This window comes from Carcharodon carcharias, chromosome 3 (genome assembly GCF_017639515.1).
Source record: "Carcharodon carcharias isolate sCarCar2 chromosome 3, sCarCar2.pri, whole genome shotgun sequence".
NCBI lineage: Eukaryota > Metazoa > Chordata > Chondrichthyes > Lamniformes > Lamnidae > Carcharodon > Carcharodon carcharias.
The window spans coordinates 232,085,825-232,095,708 of NC_054469.1; positions in this window are offsets into that span (position 1 = coordinate 232,085,825).

Consider the following 9,884-nt stretch of genomic DNA (forward strand, 5'->3'; position numbering starts at 1 on the left):
GCTAATGATGCAAAGGTGGGTAGGAAAGTAAGTTGTGAGGAGGACATGAGGAGGCTACAAAGAGGCATGGATAGGTCAAGTGAGTGGGCAAAGATCTGGCAAATGGAGTGAAATTGTCCATTTTTGCAGGAAAAATAAAAAAGAAGCATATTACCTAAATGGTGAGAGATTGCAGAGCTCTGAGATGCAGAGGGATCTGGGTGTCCAACTGCATGAATCACAAAAGGTTAGTGTGCAGGTACAGCAAGTAATTAGGAAAGCTAATAGAATGTTATTGTTTATTGTGAGGGGAACTGATTACAAAAGTAGAGAGCTTAAGCTTCAGTTACACAGGGCATTGGTGAGACCACATCTGGAGTATTGTGTACAGTATTGGTCATCTTATTTAAGGAAGGATGTAAGTGCATTGGAAGCAGTTCAGAGAAGGTTTACCAAACTAATACCTGGAATGGGCAGGTTGTCTTATGAGGAAAGGTTGGACAGACTAGGCTTGTATCTGCTGGAGTTTAGAAGAGTAATAGGCAACTTGATTGAAATATATAAGATTCTGAGGGGTCTTGACAGGGTGGGTGTGGAGAGAATGTTTCCTCTTGTGGGAGAATCAAGAACTAGGGGTCACTGTTTAAAAATAAGAGTTCACCCATTTAAGACACACGGGGAGAAATTTTTTCTGAGGGTCGTGAGCCTTTGGAACTCTCTTCCTCAAAAGGCAGTGAAAGCAGAGTCTTTGAATATTTTTAAGGCAGAGGTAGATAGATTCTTGATAAGCGAGGGGGTGAAAGATTATTGGGGATAGGTGGGAGTGCAGAGTTGAGGTTACAGTCAGATCAGTCATCATCTTACTGAATGGCAGAGCAGGCTCAAGGGGCCTGAAGGAGTAAATAAGGAGAAGCAATTTTCACTGACCAGACCATATAATCAGAGGGCAGAGTTAAGATAATTAGCAAAGAACCAGAGAGAAGATCTGCTGACCTGAAGATGTAATGCACAGCCTGAAAGGATGGTGGAAGCAGATTCAGTCGTAACTTTCACAAGGGAATTGGATATATTCTTGAAGAAGGAAAGTTTTGCAGGGCTATGGGGAGAAAGGCAGGGGAATGAGACTAATTGGATATGATCTGCTTCTATCACTGCTTGTTTGTCCCTACAACCACACCCCCACTCCACCTCTCTCTCTCTCTCTCTCTCTCTCTCCGCCCCCGACACACACACCTTAAACCAGCTTATATTTCAACTCTTTCTTGGACTCGAACTCAAGTTCTGTCGAAGGGTCATGAGGACTCGAAACGTCAACTCTTTTCTTCTCCGCCGATGCTGCCAGACCTGCTGAGTTTTTCCAGGTAATTCTGTTTTTGTTCTAACTGGATAACTTTATCGAAGAGCCAGCACAAGCACAAAGGGAAGAATGGCCTACTTCTGTACTGTAAGATTCTGCAATTGCTGTGTTTTATATCTGGTTCTGTACTGTATTGGACATCAGCCAATCGCCACTATAGACATCGTCTCCCACCCCATTCCCAATAAGCCAGTCTGCACAGTATAGTGAGGAACTGAAGATGCCCAAGGTATGTAACACATGGACAAGAAAAGCAAGCCACAGGTCCAATGTAATTTTTGTCTGTATTTATATTGTCCAACCCACTAAAGCTACAATATGCAGGGACATCAATAGTATTTAGCCTCTGATATATTTGGTTGTGATGGTCATTATAAGTCATCCCTGGAACGGGTTAGATAAGCTTCACTGAGATGCAATGTGTACTGACATTGCCTCCCACCAGCTGCTTGTAAGTTCAAGTGTTTGTTCCCCACAAAGGCTCTTGTTGTGCTCCTTTGTTAATCAAGAATCTATCTACCTCTGCCTTAAAAGTATTCAAAGACTCTGCTTCCACCGCCTGTTGAGAAAGAGCCTCCAAAGACTCTCAACCATCCTAGAGAAAAACATTCTCCTCATCGCTGTCTTAAATGAACGACCCCTTATTTTTAAACAGTGACCCCTGGTTCTGAATTCTCCCACCAGAGGAAATATCCTCTCCGCATCCACCCTGTCAAGACCCCTCAGGATCTTAAAGGGGACCAGTACAGGTCAGTGAGTAAAAAGCTACTATATAATCAAAATAGGACAGAACCACTCCATTGTGGGACAGTTGTATTGGAAGTTCCTACTTCCAATGCTTTTCTGAGGTGAATGTGCTTTTTCTTTTTATTGACTATGTTGCTGACAGTGACATAATCTACCCAAAGGTAAAAATTACCATTAAATCCTGATAGGGTACGTGACCTGGTAAAATTAATGAAAGGCCAGAAGCCAATTTTAATAGGATGAGAATCATGGGAACAAGCCCAGCAAATCATCTCGACCCCTGCGGCAGGAGGTCCGAGAGATTCTAACTCGGGCATCCCATCCATTCCTGGTTGAAGTGGCTAGTATGAATAAAGGGAACAGTGGGCAATGGGTGGACAGCTCAACATGGGGGCAAAAAAAACACAGGCAGTCTCCCACGTTCCAAGGGGAGGTATCAGCCCACCTTCAGGTGTCAAAATATTTGCGCCCTTATGCTTTCTCCACATGTCGAAGACAGCTCTATCTTCAGAGACTCCCCTGGAACATCCAGATGGTTACTGATTTTGTTGTTGAAGCATTACATGTTGAATGTCACATTTAACAGGCAACTGCCAAATGGAAAAGAAGCCTTCAGAGGTCAGGATGTGAATTCGGGTATCACCTAATCCCTCCAATGTAATTTTTATACCACAGTTTGTGTGTGGTTCCTGATATCACAAGTTCAACTATGATCATTAATTAGATCAGCACTGGTCTACAATCAACATTAGTGATCAGTGCACTGATATATTCATTAAGGTTTTTTTAAAATAACAGAAATATTAACCTTTATTTTAAACAAGTCAACACTTGCTTTAAAAGCTAAACCATGTTTGATAATATTACAAACTAGGGCCTCTATGCTGTTATTATGAGAAATCATATTTAAGTGCATTTGGAATAAGAACAGTTGCACTATTTTCTATCCAGTCCATCTGCTGCTATATAATAAATATCCATTTCTAAAACAATTCGGGACCTTAGTAAGCAAGATTCTACTTGGACATCGGGTGCATACCTTTGAAGGCCATTGCCACAAGTGAGGCCTCAGACACAGCAGGAGGATAGTCAGAAAATCATAGGTGTAATATAATTTTATGATTTTCCGTCCATTAGTATTAAGGCTCTACTGGGGGGCACATGGCCTTCAAGTTCCACCTTGAATTATAGTGCAGGAGGCTATTTGACTCATTGCACCTATGCCAATTCTAGCCCTTCAGTTGAAGTTCTATTCCAATCCACTTCCCCATCCGTTTTTACTTGCCAACCAGTCTTTCACTCTTGACACACTCATAACCTATAATCTTGAAAATCTCTATTAGCTTCATCTTAATCTTCCCTACAAAAGAGCCGAACTCCGATGGTGAGGTGAGAGTGACCCTGGACATCAAGGCAGCATTTGACCGACTGTGGCATCAAGGAGCCCTGGAAAAACTGAAGTCAATGGGATTCGGGGGAAAATTCTCCACTGGTTGGAGTCATACCTAGCACGAAGGAAGATGGTTGTGGTTGTTTAAGGTCAGTCATCTTAGCTCCTGACATCACTGCAGGAGTTCCTCAGGATAGAGTCCTCAGCCCAACCATCTTCAGCTGCTTCATCAATGACCTTCCTTCCATCATAAGGTCAGAAGTGGGGATGTTCGCTGATGATTGGTGCAATGTTCAGCACAATTTGCGACAACTCAGATACTGAAGTGTCAAGTAACATTTGCCCCACCCAAGTGCCAGGCAAGACCATCTCCAACAAGAGATAATCTAACCAGTGTCCCTTGTTGTTCAATGGCATTAGCATCACTGAATCCCCCACTATCAACATCCTGGGGGGTACCATTGACCAGAAACTGAACTGGACTAGCCATATAAATACTGTGGCTGCAAGAGCAGGTCAGAGGCTAGAAATCCTGTAATGAGTAACTCACCTCCTGACTCCTCAAAACCTGTCCACCATCTACAAGGCACAAGTCAGGAGTGTGATGAAATAATCCCCACTTGCCTGGAAGAGTGCAGCTCCAACAATACTCAAGAAGCTTGACATTGTCCAGGACAAAGCAGCCCACTTGTTTGACACCACATCCACAAACATTCACTCTCTCCACCACCGACGCACAGTAACAGCAGTGTGTGTACCGTCAACAAGATGCACTGCAGAAACTCATCAAGGCTCCTTAGGCAGCACCTTCCAAACCCATGACCCCTTCCATCTAGAAGGACAGGGGCAGCAGATACATGGGAACACCACCACCTGGAATTTCCCCTCCAAGGTACACACTATCCTGACTTGGAAATATATTCCTTCACTGTCACTGGGTCAAAATCCTGGAACTCCCTCCCTAACAGCACTGTGGGTGTACCTACACCACATGGACTGCAGCGATTCAAGAAGGCAGCTCACCTCCACCTGGACAACTGGGGAGGGCAAGAAATGCAAAGCCCACGTTCCGTGAATGAATAAAGAAATAACGTCAGTGAAAAGGGTACAAATTTTAAAGCCTATCTTGACAATTTTGAACTTCTCCTTCCTGGTATTTTAGTGATACTTTGCAGGACCAATCCATGGCTCAAATTATCTTTCCACTAATGGGAGTTTTCTGAACTCCACTCTTAAAACTTCAACCATAGCCTTGCTCGTATCCTATCCCAATTCAAGATCAGTTCCTCACTTTTATACTCAATGCCACCATATATAAAGCATCCACACATCCACCTTTCTAGCTGTACGCCAAACATCAAAAGATCTGTTCCCCCACTCACTTAGACTGTTCTTTTTCCCCTAAAATTTACCATCTCATATTTCTCTGCATTAGTCAGCATCTGTCGCCTGTCTACACATTCTTCCAATCTCTTTACCATGTTCCTTCTTTTCCGCAAGTTCAGATATCAAGCACAAAATGAATGAGGCCAAATCATTTATATAAAATAGAAAAAGATAGGCGCCAGCATTCTCACCCATCTGAAGACCATCCATTTACCCTGGCTCTGCTTTCTATCCTCTCGTCATCTCTTTCTATCCATGAGTCCAGCAATGAGTAGACTGAATTTGGTTCAATCAAGTTAATATGGGTACAGTGGCAGGTATGGGCAAGTAGCCCTAATGGATGATCCTCTGGGTTAACCAAAGTAACTTGCTATATGTCAGCTTATGTAAATATTGTCTGGACTTCAGGGCAGAAAGTGGATTTGGTCCATATCATCAGGCCAAGTATTCTTCTCTTCCCCCCATGCTCCCAGTTACACTCAAGCATTTTTATCCTGGTGCTACAGCAATTTATACAGTTTCCAGGGCCTGAATTTTGCAGGCAGTGGGTGGGCTCAGCGTGAGTGGGCGGGGGTGGTTGTAGTACCTGTGTGTCCCTCATGTGACTGTGTCATGTGAGATGGGACATATTTTAATATTTGGGAAAAAAAATTTATTTAATTAATAAAATCTTTCCGAAACCTCATCCTGCTCATGGATGAGGTTTCCTAAAAAACATGAAGGCCGCTTGGCCTTTTCACCTGCCCGTTAACAATTACATTAATCACTTCTTTAATGGCCTTAATAGGCCACTTAAATATCGGCGGGCACACAGCCAGCTCTGGCACACGCCCACTCAATGAAACATCGGGAGGCAGCGCGATATCGTCCTGTGTCATTTTACTCATCGGCACATTGGGCCTGGCCTCACGCCAACTGAAACATCTTAAATTTTGTTTTCAAAAAAAGGAAGCTTGTGCAGTTTGGCAGAGCACTCACCTTTGCTTGGAGCGCAGGACTAACCAGCCTTTCAGCCTTCAAACACCTCGTTCAGTGCTGAGACTTGGGGAAAATCCCTGTTTTGTTCTGCAGCCCATGTAGAGATAGCCCGTTGCAGCTGGTGTGGACAGTCCGACTCTACCTCAGGGACAAACAGCTGGACAGTCCGACTCTACCTCAGGGACAAACAGCTGGACAGTCCGACGCTACCTCAGGGACAAACAGCTGGACAGTCCGACTCTACCTCAGGGACAAACAGCTGGACAGTCCGACGCTACCTCAGGGACAAACAGCTGGACAGTCCGACTCTACCTCGGACAAACAGCTGGACAGTCTGACTCTACCTCAGGGACAAACAGCTGGACAGTCCGATGCTACCTCAGGGACAAACAGCTGGTGTGGACAGTCCGACTCTACCTCAGTGACAAACAGCTGGCGTGGATAGTCCGACGCTACCTCAGGAACAAACACCTGGACAATCCGACGCTACCTCAGGGACAAACAGCTGGACAATCCGACGCTACCTCAGGGACAAACAGCTGGACAATCCGACACTACCTCAGTTACAAACATCTGGTGTGGACAGTCCGACGCTACCTCAGGGACAAACAGCTGGACAGTCCGACTCTACCTCAGTGACAAACAGCTGGACAATCCGATGCTACCTCAGGGACAAACAGCTGGACAGTTCGACGCTACCTCAGGGACAAACAGCTGGACAGTCCGACGCTACCTCAGGGACAAACAGCTGGACAGTCCGACGCTACCTCAGGGACAAACAGCTGGACAGTCCGACGCTACCTCAGGGACAAACAGCTGGACAGTCCGACGCTACCTCAGGGACAAACAGCTGGACAGTCCGACGCTACCTCAGGGACAATCAGCTGGACAGTCCGACTCTACCTCAGTGACAAACAGCTGGTGTGGACAGTCCGACTCTACCTCAGGGACAAACAGCTGGTGTGGACAGTCCGACTCTACCTCAGTGACAAACAGCTGGTGTGGACAGTCCGACGCTACCTCAGTGACAAACAGCTGGTGTGGACAGTCCGACTCTACCTCAGTGACAAACAGCTGGTGTGGATAGTCCGACGCTACCTCAGGGACAAACAGCTGGACAATCCGACGCTACCTCAGGGACAAACAGCTGGACAGTCCGACGCTACCTCAGGGACAAACAGCTGGACAGTCCGACTCTACCTCAGTGACAAACAGCTGGACAGTCCAACGCTACCTCAGTGACAAACAGCTGGTGTGGACAGTCCGACTCTACCTCAGGGACAAACAGCTGGACAGTCCGACTCTACCTCAGTGACAAACAGCTGGACAGTCCGACGCTACCTCAGGGACAAACAGCTAGCGTGGATAGTCCGACTCTACCTCAGGGACAAACAGCTGGACAATCCGACGCTACCTCAGGGACAAACAGCTGGACAATCCGACGCTACCTCAGGGACAAACAGCTGGACAATCCGACGCTACCTCAGGGACAAACAGCTGGACAATCCGACGCTACCTCGGGCAAACAGCTGGACAGTCCGACACTACCTCAGTTACAAACAGCTGGTGTAGACAGTCCGACGCTACCTCAGGGACAAACAGCTGGACAGTCCGACGCTACCTCAGGGACAAACAGCTGGACAATCCGACGCTACCTCAGGGACAAACAGCTGGACAATCCGACACTACCTCAGGGACAAACAACTGGACAATCCGACGCTACCTCAGGGACAAACAGCTGGACAGTCCAACGCTACCTCAGGGACAAACAGCTGGACAGTCCGACGCTACCTCAGGGACAAACAGCTGGACAGTCCGACGCTACCTCAGAGACAAACAGCTGGACAGTCCGACGCTACCTCAGGGACAAACAGCTGGACAGTCCGACGCTACCTCAGGGACAAACAGCTGGTGTGGACAGTCCGACTCTACCTCAGGGACAAACAGCTGGTGTGGACAGTCCGACTCTACCTCAGTGACAAACAGCTGGTGTGGACAGTCCGACGCTACCTCAGTGACAAACAGCTGGTGTGGACAGTCCGACTCTACCTCAGTGACAAACAGCTGGTGTGGATAGTCCGACTCTACCTCAGGGACAAACAGCTGGACAATCCGACGCTACTTCAGGGACAAACAACTGGACAGTCCGACGCTACCTCAGTGACAAACAGCTGGACAGTCCGACTCTACCTCAGTGACAAACAGCTGGACAGTCCAACGCTACCTCAGTGACAAACAGCTGGTGTGGACAATCCGACTCTACCTCAGGGACAAACAGCTGGACAGTCCGACTCTACCTCAGTGACAAACAGCTGGACAGTCCGACGCTACCTCAGGGACAAACAGCTGGCGTGGATAGTCCGACGCTACCTCAGGGACAAACAGCTGGACAATCCAACGCTACCTCAGGGACAAACAGCTGGACAATCCGACGCTACCTCAGGGACAAACAGCTGGACAGTCCGACACTACCTCAGTTACAAACAGCTGGTGTAGACAGTCCGACGCTACCTCAGGGACAAACAGCTGGACAGTCCGACTCTGCCTCAGGGACAAACAGCTGGACAGTCCGACGCTACCTCAGGGACAAACAGCTGGACAATCCGACGCTACCTCAGGGACAAACAGCTGGACAATCCGACACTACCTCAGGGACAAACAACTGGACAATCCGACGCTACCTCAGGGACAAACAGCTGGACAGTCCAACGCTACCTCAGGGACAAACAGCTGGCGTGGACAGTCCGACTCTACCTCAGGGACAAACAGCTGGACAGTCCGACTCTACCTCAGGGACAAACAGCTGGACAGTTCGACTCTACCTCAGTGACAAACAGCTGGACAGTCCGACGCTACCTCAGGGAAAAACACTGGTGTGGACAGTCCGACTCTACCTCAGTAACAAACAGCTGGCGTGGACAGTCCGACTCTACCTCAGTGACAAACAGCTGGCGTGGACAGTCCGACTCTACCTCAGGGACAAACAGCTGGACAGTCCGACGCTACCTCAGTGACAAACAGCTGGACAGTCCGACTCTACCTCAGTGACAAATAGCTGGACAGTTCGACGCTACCCCAGGGCCAAACAGCTGGACAGTCCAACGCTACCTCAGGGCCAAACAGCTGGACAGTCCGACGCTACCTCAGGGACAAACAGCTGGACAGTCCGACGCTACCTCAGGGACAAACAGCTGGACAGTCCGACGCTACCTCAGGGACAAACAGCTGGACAGTCCGACGCTACCTCAGGGACAAACAGCTGGACAGTCCGACACTACCTCAGGGACAAACAGCTGGCGTGGACAGTCCGACGCTACCTCAGGGACAAACAGCTGGCGTGGACAGTCCGGCGCTACCTCAGGGACAAACAGCTGGCGTGGACAGTCCGACTCTACCTCAGGGACAAACAGCTGGCGTGGACAGTCCGACTCTACCTCAGGGACAAACAGCTGGCGTGGACAGTCCGACTCTACCTCAGGGACAAACAGCTGGCGTGGACAGTCCAAATCTACCTCAGGGACAAACAGCTGGCGTGGACAGTCCGACGCTACCTCAGGGACAAACAGCTGGCGTGGACAGTCCGACGCTACCTCAGGGACAAACAGCTGGACAATCCGACGCTACCACAGGGACAAACAGCTGGACAGTCCGACGCTACCTCAGTGACAAACAGCTGGTGTGGACTGTCCGACTCTACCTCAGTGACAAACAGCTGGACAATCCGACGCTACCTCAGTGACAAACATCTGGTGTGGACAGTCCGACGCTACCTCAGGGACAAACAGCTGGACAGTCCGACGCTACCTCAGGGACAAACAGCTGGACTGTCCGACGCTACCTCAGGGCCAAACAGCTGGACAGTCCGACGCTACCTCAGTGACAAACAGCTGGTGTGGACTGTCCGACTCTACCTCAGTGACAAACAGCTGGACAGTCCGACGCTACCTCAGTGACAAACAGCTGGACAGTCCGATGCTACCTCAGGGACAAACACTGGTGTGGACAGTCCGACTCTACATCAGTGACAAACAGCTGGCGTGGACAGTC